General features: G+C 42.1%; 2 long non-coding RNA genes and 1 pseudogene across 4 annotated transcripts; 2 read left to right on the plus strand and 1 right to left on the minus strand.

Moving 5' to 3' along the window:
* LOC124193334 lies at positions 1-1,359 on the plus strand. 3 transcript variants are annotated; one of them, XR_006874184.1, is made up of 5 exons: positions 1-209; positions 268-402; positions 465-623; positions 734-1,112; positions 1,188-1,359. It is a non-coding gene; the product is annotated as an uncharacterized LOC124193334 (long non-coding RNA). The 3 variants fall into 3 exon arrangements; XR_006874185.1 differs by having other exon boundaries at positions 1-201; XR_006874183.1 differs by having other exon boundaries at positions 1-136.
* A 5,873-nt stretch (positions 1,360-7,232) lies between these two features.
* LOC124193936 lies at positions 7,233-7,837 on the plus strand. Its single transcript, XR_006874544.1, has 3 exons — positions 7,233-7,300; positions 7,656-7,661; positions 7,803-7,837. It is a non-coding gene; the product is annotated as an uncharacterized LOC124193936 (long non-coding RNA).
* A 183-nt stretch (positions 7,838-8,020) lies between these two features.
* Positions 8,021-11,136, minus strand: LOC124193950 (annotated as a pseudogene).
* Positions 11,137-12,224: the final 1,088 nt, after the last annotated feature.

A 12,224-nucleotide genomic window follows, 5' to 3' on the forward strand; every position in this document is an offset into this window, starting at 1 on the left:
ACTACCCTCGGCAGTCTCGTTTGACGTTTAGTCGTTTAATGCTATTGTTGGAAAATTTTCACATTTGTGCAAAACCGTCCAAAACATTTTAGTTTAAAGTTTAGACTGCGGTTTAGGGTTTAGAGTTTAGACATTGGTATATACAATTACTATACATTTTGAAAATTTAGACCAATCTAAACGTTTTTTACGAAAATGCAAGTGAATAAGTAATTTTGAACTTTGTGTTTTTGTAAAGTTGTCATGTTTTGATTTTGAAATTGACAGATCCCAATGTTTTACGCATGTACGGACATTTTATGATGAAACTCGTATATTTACCTCATCTTGGAATTCGACGGAAATGGAGTAAATGTATTTGTATCTGAAACGCCAACCAAATGGTTGTTTTTCCTAACCACAGTTAATTTTTAAAAATAACAGAAACGTTAGTTCTGTGGAAAATTAATTACCCCTATTTTTAGGACGGCCAATTACATGTCTCAGCTAGCTGATGCATTGATGTACTGTCACGCGCGGAAAGTAATCTACCGAGATATTAAGCCAGAAAATATTCTATTAGGGATTCGTAGAGAAATTAAAATAGCCGATTTTGGTTGGTCCGTACATGCTCCTTCGTCAAGGTAAAGTAAAATCTGATCGTTTAGCGTAAAACAAAAAAAAACTAAATTTTTTACGTTATTTTGTTTTTGTTCAATATCAACAACCATGTGCGGGACATTGGATTATTTAGCCCCCGAAATGGTAGAAGGGCGCTCTCATGACGAACGTGTAGATTTGTGGATTCTTGGTATTCTTTGGTACGAATTCTTAGTGGGATCACCCCCTTTTGAAGAGGAAAAGCGAGATCTCACTTACCGCCGTATTTTCAACTATTAATTTTATCGCATAATTTGTCAATGTGAGAGGCATTCTAAGCGTTTACATTTTCCATGCCATGAATTCGTATGGTAGAGTTGACTTAAAATTTCCAGCACATCTCTCTACTGAGAGAAAGACTAGATTACTAAATTACTCAAACCACGAGCAGTAACCAGGGGTCGTATCCCTCTAAGAAAATTACTTGAACATAGGTGGATTCTACAACACCTTCCAGACGAAGTTCGATCCAGGTAACATTTTTTTAAATTTTATTTTACATTCGTCATAAAATATAATTGTGACGCATTACATGTGTTTTTAATTAGGTTAATTACTGACCTTCCAGATAATGCAACCCAACAAAGCATAAACTTTGATATTTAATGGCAATCTACTAACCATAAATTTTTAAAGTAAAATTTTCAATTTGTAACTTCGATTCCCGATTGCTTTTATCTCTTCTCTCATTTATGTAATACAATAAATAATTTTCATAAATGCTGCTCGCACTTAAGTTATTAGTGGCTTGGTTTATCATTTACGTTTTTACAGGAAATATTATGCAAATTTGTACTAAGTTCGTCAGTCGTCCTTTTACATCCTATTCTTCCTCTTTTCTATTACCCGTTACATCGTCCTTGTAAATGTTAAAGGATATAAATTTAAAAAGAATTTGAATTATTAACTATGGAAAAAAACACAATTGAAATTTATTTAATTATTTTAAAATGACATTTATTTTTTAAGCATGTATAAATTAGCTGCTAACGACTAAAGTTGTTTTTATTCATTGAATGAGTTCAAGAAATTCAGTAATTGAAAATTCCACGTCAACTTAATTAAAATTAATCAAAAACTAGATTGTCAATAGAGCATCAGTTGTGAATTCCTTTCTATAACTGGCAGTAATGATTAGATTTGTAAGAAATTACGAGTGAGAATCCATTTTATTAATACGCTATTAATAAAATTGATTCTCTATTAATAATAGCACAACAAACTACGCGGTAGGTACAACACCAGATAACTATGAAACAATCAAACAATAGATTTTACGAAGAATACTTCAAATGGTTGAGAAAAAACAGAATATCTTCACATGCTTCAAAGCACAACTGAGATGGGACAAAGCTTAATAATATGAAGGAGGAGACGTGGTAGTGGTTTAGTAGGTTGGCTCAGAGTAGTACTTCGGGGTTGCGGTGTAATAAACTTGAGCGGCAGTTGTGGTGGTGTAGTAGGTTGGCTCAGCGTAGTAATTGGGAGCCTCGGTGTAGTATACTGGAGCAGCAGTTGTGGTGGTGTAGTAAGTCGGCTCAGTGTAGTACTTCAACGTTACTTCCTACAGTAGTACCTAGTGTACTACGTCAACGCAACACTACACGGCCGAGAGAAAAGGCTGGCGTACGGCCAGCTGTGACAATCGGACTCGACGTATTTTTCAACAACTTGTCACCGCAACCACAAATATGGAACAGGGTCACATGACTATGGAACGCCATAGGGACAAAAAATTAACTGCTCCAAAGTAAGCATTAATTTTTTGCTCTCCAAAAATAAGTGCTCAAAATTTAATGCTCTCTCGCATCCGCCCTCTAGCGGGCGGTTCAAAATATTTCGCTATCAATGAAAATATTGACAATTGAATATCGATTAAAATCTAATTTTCGAATACATCAGCGTCGATCAGCGTCTTGCCCCATCACCTCCGCCACCACCCTTCTGTCCTGTGATTTTTATCGTGTCTTTTTTATGATTCCATCTTTGTCGAAGTAATCTTCGTGACTAGTACTTCGTCGATACTTTTTCTTCTTCCCCAGCAGAAGTAACAATATTAGTCCTGACATGTTCCGATGTTCGGCATCGCCGGAATCCGGAATGGATGGATGAGTGGATGACGGATTTCAGAATTCTCGGAAGACATAAGGGGTTGCCGGGTTGGCAAAGGTGATGAGGCAAGAAAAAGGGCAAGCATTCGAATTTAGAAATCCCATAGTTAAGCTAAACATTGGATTTTAATCGATAGCTTCTAACTCCTCTCACAAGCAGGCGGAGAAACGAAATATTTTGAACCGCCCGCTAGAGGGCGGATGCGAGAGAGCACTAAATTTTGAGCACTTATTTTTGGAGAGCAAAAAATTAATGCTTACTTTGGAGCAGTTAATTTTTTGTCCCTATGGCGTTCCATACATGACGTACGGCGATTTACATATGTGTTGACACTGCAACAAATGAAAGCCTATAATACCGAACTGAGGTATTTTTGAAAATAATTTTTTGAACGAAAATCCCGTTAGGCTGCACATTAACAGTGCCGGAACCACATGTTTTTTGAAAAAATTTACTTTATGAATCACTCCGCGCAGCTGGGTCAACAATTTCACGCAATCCCACGTCATATCATAACATATTTTGTGTTTTATGTTGGAATCGGAAACAGCTGATCAGGTACGACTTTACTTTTTGAGAGGTGGCGGACTGGCAGGATTATTGTTTCGCTGAAGCCAGTTGACTATATATACGGTACCTGCCGATAGTTTAGCCTTATCCAGCTCACATTACTTTGAACTCGATCGATGGACTGTTGAGTGGAACGTGACTTTGCGTTAATTGACCAACAGTTTCTTGTTCTTTCCAATAACGAAATCCGCGACAGCTAAAAATTAAGCAAATCGTCAGGTAAATCAGACCCTAACACATTTCAATAACAACTCACCTCTTTCATTTCCATGTCGGTGTTGAACGATTGCGTCACCGATTCCAAGACGTGGGCCAAACTGTGGATCGATTTGAAGCTACACGAAGAGAAAACAACATTATTAAAGGCATCCGGCTGTCTATTGCTCGGGGAATAAAATTGGCTCGTCTTACATTTTCGTCCAATTTTTCGCGCGCGAAATTAAAAGTCATAAAGCGACCTATCGGATTTTCGGCAAGCCTCTATTGATGACGTCGAGGGCGTCTTGCGTGCAGAATCCGACAGCCGGATTCTGGCTCACTTCTAGCAATCTATACATACCCACACAATCACGAAATGTGTAGACAGACAATGGCGGATAACATATAAAATTTAGATTAGAAATCGGCAAAACCAACCGAGCCAAAATCCAGGACTCTTATTGGGTTATGAAGAACAACGAAGAAAGAATTGTCGCTTTCTCACTAGTAACATTGCTTTCCCGGAAGCGTTTGAAAGCAAAATTCCATTCCAGTTCGCCATCGTGTCGGATTGCCGTGCAAGCGACGAAACCTTTCAGGACGGAAGGAACAATCCTGTAGAAGCAAATAAAAATTAATTAGCAGATAGAACCACATATTAAAGATTGAATGACATAATTATACGAGGTGTTTCCAGGATCAGCCATCCATTGACTGTAAGACTCGATAGGCTTTGTGACGCAGTCCTTGCTGTGCGCCATATAAACAACAAACCTCGACAACTTGGTGACGAAGTTTGCCCGTCAAATGGGAATTGGTTGTTCTGTGCACGAATCCCCATGAATTGTAAAGTGGCATCAAAATCTTCATGACGTAATTTTGAAAAGGAAAGGTCATAATTGCCTGATGCTGGGTCTCAATTAAATGATAATAGATTTCTTGTTCACCTTGAGAAGGCCGTATTCTGGCCGTATATTATTAGACTGATGTCCGCTGCTACATCATTGAATTCAGATAAGATGGCGCAGTTAGCGTCGATTCCCGAAGCAGAAATTCCTCTTCTCGTCCCAAGTATTCCGTAAAATTGAGTGGCGTTTCATAGTCCAACAGCCCAGCTTTCGCCAAAGTTGAGTGCGTCGTTCATAATTTGAGCTCGATTGATGACTGAAATGGTCGAGTGATTCACAATTCATCATCAGTTTTAGGCCAATTAACTTCCAATTATGCGCGTCGTAATTGACCCGATAGCCCGATAGTAGCCTGTTCACGTTATGATAGATTAGCTAGTCATTTTAAATCTCGAAACAAGAAATCTGAACTCACCGGTTTCATTGACATTATAAAGATGATGCAGTCATTCATTCGGATTTCAGATTCTAGCCTGAGATTTTTGGAGGGCTGGTTTTCTGCCAACCAGGTGGATCCAATTGTCTTGTAACCAGTCATGGCCTACGGCCATGAAACACTTGCCGTACGGCCTACGGCCGATTTTTTAATTTTTTTAAGAAGCTAAAAAGTAATTTTAATTATAAATCTTCCAAGGACCAAAGTGCTCGTGGCGCACCTGTCTGGTCCCATTCTGATATGGTAGCCACACACACGCCCATCTGGATCGATCGGTGAACTATAGCCTCCCTCGCTATTTACCTACTGCTGCACAATGCAGCATGCCTACGCTTATGCAGAACGGGATCGAACTGTTGTACCTGAACTGATTGAGGATCGACCACGATGTCTTTTTTCAAACTGTTTCGCATGGAAACACATCAAAACACATCAAACTCTTTCGCATGCGAAAGAGTTTGATGTGTTTCCACAAATAACAAGGAAACCAGAAATATACGGCAAGTGTTTCATGGCCGTAGGCCATGTCTAATAAAATTTTTTAACAATCTAACTAGCTTAACTTTTCAAAATAGTAATTTAGAATTTACGTGCCAATGTCGACGTATACCTTTTGGCGTTCGCTGTGGCCAACTATACACTCATCAAGTTCCATCGGTAAAAACCAAATGCAAACGGCATTTAATAACATTAATGCCCGTTCATCGGGCCTACAATCAGACTCAATATGAAAAAATGTGGACAAAGTTCGCCAGTAAGAAAAAAATTCATTATGTTAGCGTTTTGTGGATCCGCGAGGGAAAAAAACAAATCAGCATGTTTTTTGTGTTTCTCACGCGTATGTCTCGTTACTTTTCAGGTTTTTTGCAACAATATCGTTTTGAAATTTCGTATAATTTTTTCTCCTCCAAACTATTAGATAGCCAAATAGTTTAATTCTGTTTCCCTTTGAGCACACATATCTGCCACTCTGCTCAAGAAAGAGGCACACTTATACAAAGTATAGCAAAGAGAAAACGATTATCAATCGAAACAAAAAGAAACGGAAACTCTTAATTGTTTTTCTCATTTGCAAAACGTGACCAAAAACGTGAACGTGACCCCCCCCCCCCTTAATGTTTGTCTAGAATCCTCAACGGAATCTTTTCATGTCCAATCCGTCAAAAAGCTTTTAAAAAAGAATCAGTGTCGCACACAAAGAGAAGAAATATCCGTCCTCAATTTCGCTCAATCAACCTAAAAGTTCCAAAAGGACAAAATACTATTAAATGGTTAAAAAACCTCTTTTGTTTTCAATCGTTTTGTTTTCTACACCTCGAGAAAACAAATCCTCGGATTGGCTGAGGCCAAAAAATTGAATGTCGCCATGCATGTCGCGCACAAAGAAAAAAAAACGAAAGCAAGACTATGTGCGCGTGGACGTCCAATTGTTGAGCAGTAAAAGGCCAAGGATTATGAAGGAGGATGAATAAAAAGCTAAGGTTAACAATTCCCCTCCCCCTCTCTCCCACCCTCTGCTCTTCTCCCGATACTCATGGTGGAGGGAACGCGCTAGAGACACAAACAATTAGAGAAGACCAGGCGATGGAGAGAGAGCGGCTGACTGGACTAGGGGGATCTTTTTTCTGTGTTGGGTGCTGTTGATTCAAAATCCTTGGGGAACGACGACAGACTGTTGTCCTTCAACCACATCCTGGACCAGTCGATTCAACTCGGGCGCTTCTTTGAATGCGTACCAGAGTGGCTGCCAAGTCATCGGGTCCCACAATCAATCCTGCTAGTGTCACGGAATCGCTCAAATCAGACAGTGGGTAATAGCTGTCGCCCGTGTCCGAGCATCTCAGTGAAAAATCCGAATCCATATTAGTCGCGCCTAAAAGAAACAGAAGAAACGATAACCAAAAAAGTACAACAAACGAATAATTAAAAGAAACAAACCGGATCCTTGAAAATTCATTTGGGAAAAAGTGGAGGAAGAGGCTTCTTGCAAGGCCTCCGCATCCAGAACATCAGACCACCAGGCAGGGAGCCAGTTCCTAGTGATCCTGGTTCAGCTCACCGTTATTTGCGTTTGAATTGAAATCATTCCATTCAGCGCTGGCACGGGCGTGGCGGTGTAACTGTAAAGGCTGATGCTATAGTGGCGGAAGCGTTGTACGAGAAATTCCTGCCGCCGCATCCGAAAGGCCCGCGTAATACTGGGCTGCGAGGCCGTTGCATAATATAGCCTTGTCCAACTAATACTACCATACGACCGTACGACATTTGATTTACAGTTGAGCTGTGATTATAAGTTCACATCTCGTCATACCTTGAGAGATAATTGTTGATGCCAGACGCTTCTGCCACTGACCTTGCTGGTTCTGCTATGTAGAGATGAGCGACTGGGACTGGGACTACGTTGAGCGCAACTGGGTGACACAGCTCTGAGATTTCTGTTTCGACCAAAAAAATAAATACAAACACCCCAAAATTCAATCAACCCATCTAAGACACCGGTCAAACAAATGAAATAAATGTATATCATTAATCCTAGTTAAATGTTTTGTTTTTTATGAACAAATAAGCAACAGAATCCCCAAAGTGCAAAGATGAAATAATAATAAAGATTGAATAGTCAGTTTAACAAGAATGGCCGCAACAAAAATGAAAAAAACAAGGACCTACGAAAATAGAAATTGCGTATGGATTGCGGAGAGAAAAATGAAAGACCCCTGAGCGAGAAAACGACACACCAGATGTATACGTGTGTGACAGCAAATTTAGAAATGGAAGTGTGCGGTGTGCGTGAGGTGAAGGTGAAGTGGAGGTGTGCGTGAAATCAAAGCGAGGAATAATAGATCGAATAATTATTATTAAACAAAAAAAAAAAGATCGTACGAAAGAGATTGAGTAAAAGAGAAGCCGTGACGCACAGCATGATAGGTATGCCTGTGGAGAGCTACCGGGTTAGCTACCGATATAGCTCCTCTGCTCCTCCGCCACCACCAACACCATTGCAGAATCCATTGGCCGCGATGTCGCCCATTTCCTTATCGGACGAGTAAGAGCCTTTGCCGCTCTCGTTGCTTTCTTGCCTTTGGTATATGAGGGCGGCACTGGCTAGACCAGGGCTAGACGCCGTTGCCGTTATTAACGCAGCTGCGATTCAGCATCGCTAGCACCGGACTGGAGGATCGACGCAGAACCGGGAGTTTACGAACGGAGTCAGGACTCCGTCCTGCATTCGTCGACCGTGGATTTGGTCAAATTTGCCGTAAGCGTCGCCGCGCATAAATTTGTCCAGTTTGCCTACGTAAGCGTCCTGTTTAGTCATTGCAAATAGGGAAACAAATAAACGGTTTGAAAGGTCGGCGTTTGTGTCACAACGTTCCTGGTAGTCGTGGACCCATCGGACGCCGTTAAAGTAGCAGACGGCCCGCATGTCTTTGAGCAGATCTTCGGGTAACGGCCACTGGAAGTTGTCGATGATGGGGATGATTTTGCAGTTGGATTCGAATGCAGCGACGATTTCCCTGCGGACCCAATCCTTCCGCTCGTCGTCGCCCAGGCAGCGATCGGTCGTCAGGACCAACAGGAAATATTTGGCCTGGCTGATGGACTGCAAGAGATTGTTGTCAAATTTGCCGGACTCCAGGCGCTCGACGTCAATGAAAACGGTAAAGTTCCTCAGTTGGAGGTGGACTGCACAAGGCGGGATGATAATAAATCACGTTAGCGGACCGTCCCCTTCACAATTCTTTAAATTGATTTTCTACTTAACTTTAAGTAGACTGACCAATTGGGATCCAGTGGATCGTCGGTAACTGATGAAAGCATCCAGCGGCTTGTTGTCCAGGTAATCGTAGATGCCGTTCTCTCCTCGGATGGCGTCAAAGATGCGCTGCCGGTGGATGGAATTGATGATTCCGCATTCCGTCAACAGCCGCTCCTTGGACAAGAGTCGGAGGCTCTTGTCCACGCCAGAGTTGAGCATGGAGTAAGTTTAGGCGCAAAAGGCCGGTTCCAGCGACTGCAAGAAATCGTTCAGACTCGATTTGTCACAGCTGAACTGTAATCCACCTGGAATTATGAAAAAGGAAAATAAATTTAGAAATGAAATGAAATCAGATTTTTAAACAATGATTCAACTCGCCAGATTCTTGAAAATTCCTAGCTCACGCATGAAACGCTTCCGTAGGATGGCATTGCGCATTCCAATGTCGTCGCGGAGCATCTCCTCCGCCAGCTGGAGCAATAGATCTCCGTCGACCTTGCAAAAGTCGGCGAAGCTTTCGCAGTGATGGTCGTCGAAACCGATTTGGCGGACCCACTCGCGGACGTCCTCGCTGGACCAGAGCGAGACCTGCTGGTTGAGAGCGTGTGCGGCACTTCCTCGCCGATGAGCCGCAGCGTCTGGGCAGCGTACTTGGAGGCGATGGTGTTGGGCGACAAGGCGACCGATTCGAGCGAGTCGATGGCTCCGATCTCGCTGAAAATGTCCGTGCTGCCCTGACTCTTGTGAATGATTCCGGCCTCCATGCAAAAGCGGAAGACCGCCAAATTGCAGTCCTCCTCCCACTTCGAGTTCAGACTGGCACGAGCAACTTGAGCCAGTTTTTCGACTGGCCCTAGTCCCGGCGGGCGTGGTGCTGCCAGGTGGCCGCTACCTTGTTAGTCAACTCGTAAAGATTGTGGGTCGAGACGAAGGGCTCCACCAGGTTCAACGTCACCGATTGGAGAACGGCCGCCTCGATTTCTTTGTTGGCCACCAGGACGGCGATGGCCAGACAGGCGCAGTATTTGATGTTGTCGTCAGAGTGGAAGGCCAGCGGGAAGAGCCACATGGACACCTGTCGCTTGATCATGGCCTCCTGGTTTTCGGCGCCAGCGTACGGCGACAGGTTTGCCAGCAGGGCGCCAGCGCAGTGGGGCATCAGGATCTCCACGTCCGAGCGGCGACATTCGTGGACGACGGCGTCCGGCCCTCCCAACTTGACCACTTCGCTGCACGTCAAACCCGAGCAAACCCGAGCAAACCCGTGCCCACTCGGAACTGGTCCACCTGGGCCGACGACGACTCGGTGGCGTTCGGGTGAATGCCACCGACACCACCTGGGCAAAATAATCAAAGGGGAAACCAATTAATATAAACTCAATGCATCAGGCATCAAGGACAGTCGATCGCCTCAGAGATATGAGAAAAACAAAAATCAACAAAAAAATTCTGGATCAAGTCTCAACTCGCAAGGTCGCCCCAAAGGCCAGCATAAGGCCAACGACGAATCGACGATGCAGAGATTGACAGGCTTGACAGGAGAGAGATAGATAGAGAAATGACGTTTACCGCTTATCGCTTATCGAGTCCGCACTCGACGACGTATTCCCGGTTCTCTTCGGTGAGACACTGCTCGAGGAGGCAGGCGCTGGACAGCTGGAGATTGCTGTCGTCGGCTACGCAGTTGTTAACGAGGACTTCGAGGCCGCCGGTCACGCAGGACGTCGCACAGGGAGGAGGCGAGTGATGCGAGTGACTGACCGTGCGGGGCCGGCACGGCCAAGGCCTTGCCGACCATTTGGCTGAACCGGTCAAACAAGACGGGCATCATGCGCATCTTAGCCAATCCGTTTCTCGTGATTCCCATGATTTCACCAAGACAACTCATCAGATCTGAAAGAAGGGCGACGTGACGACGATCGACACTCATATCGTGGCTTGTCATGGTGAATTGAATTTCTTTGGCAATCGTTGCTCTGTATTAATAATTTATTAATTTTCTTTGCTAAGAAAAACTAATAAAAAAGAAAAATGGATAAATTTACATGGATAAACTTCCAAAATATTGTTTGGTGTAGTCGAGGACCCTTGAACACCGTAAGTCGCCATCACTTCCCGCATGCTGTCACCTTCAACAAGTAGGTAATATCTTGGTGGCTTTCTCGTATCGTCAATATTGATGACAGCTCGGCTGACTGTTGACAAACTCTAAAGAAAAGAAATAGTAATGTTTTTTAATTCAAAAAAAATTAGAAGACGCACCTTGATGACGACTTTCGGCAATTCTTCCTTGAGATGTTGCATAACGTGATACATCGACGATCTCGCGGATGGAGCAGGTTTGACAGTAATTATTGTTTCACTGACGACTGCAACGAAACTCGGTTTGATTTTAAGCTTGTCAGTGCATAGAGGCTGACATGATTAAAAAGAAAAAAAAAGCAACTTCAGCAATCTCAAAATTCATTCGACTTCTGGATTTTCATTCATAAGAAATGTTACCTCCATTGAATGGAACTTGCGTCCACTTCTGATTTAAGCGGATCTAGGCAATCGGATCCTATTCATGTCCAGCTTGATCAACAATGAAACAATCATCGGGTAAATAAACTTCCTCGAAATATTCCGTTACCTATAAACATAAAGTGTCTAGTTAACGATGTTAATACGACTAAGATATTCCATTTTTACTTCTCCAAGCGTACTCTTTTCTTTCCTTCCTTTTTTTACTCGTCGAGCATATTCCGGATCATAAATTTTTAAAAGCTGAGTAGAAATGACTGGCGTAGACCTATATTAGGGGAAAGGGGGGCTAGTTGGCAGGTGGGGTAAGTTGGCATTTTGCTAGTTAGACCCCTTACAGACCAAAACAAATCAAGCCTTTTACACCAAATATGAAAGACAACACCCAGATTGCTCATACACAATTTCAAAAGTATACGACTTCCCCAACAGGAGTTATAGCAAAAAGAAAAAAAAACGGCAAAAAGTTTTTTTTGGGCCTCTCAGCACTTTTCATTTTTCTCATAGTAGGGGAGACCGGGGCTATGTGGGACACGGGGCTATAATGTACAAGGCAATTAAAACATGTAAAATTCATTTAAAAATTGTGAAATAAATACAGAGTATGTTAAATTACGTTTTATTTATCATACAAACTTTATTTCTTGAAATTGTGATTTATTTTTCTTGTTCTATGGGAAATTTAAAAAATGGGAATCTGAAAAAATATTTAAGACGTTTAGTTTTTTATTTTATTGATACTTAAATCAATATTTTTGTAAAACCCAAATAGCTATCTGATAGCAATTTTATTCTAGTTTAAGGTGGTGTATTTTGTTTTTGTAATGGGTTCCTAAGTATTTAATAATTTAGTTTATTTAATGATATTTGGGTTCGGGTTAAACGGGACATGGAAAACGGGGTAAAACAGGTATTGCCAGATCAACGTTATTTCCAGAAAAACGCCCCCTGGCAACAAAAACAAAGGAAAAATGATCGGAAAAACTTTTTTGGTAGTATCTCCACTTCTACTCTATAAAATAAATAAAAATTCAGCACTTCTGAAAGGGAAATGAATTTCCTTTTCACCAGTGCATTATTT

The sequence above is a fragment of the Daphnia pulex genome, chromosome 5 (genome assembly GCF_021134715.1).
Source record: "Daphnia pulex isolate KAP4 chromosome 5, ASM2113471v1".
Classification (NCBI taxonomy): Eukaryota; Metazoa; Arthropoda; class Branchiopoda; order Diplostraca; family Daphniidae; genus Daphnia; species Daphnia pulex.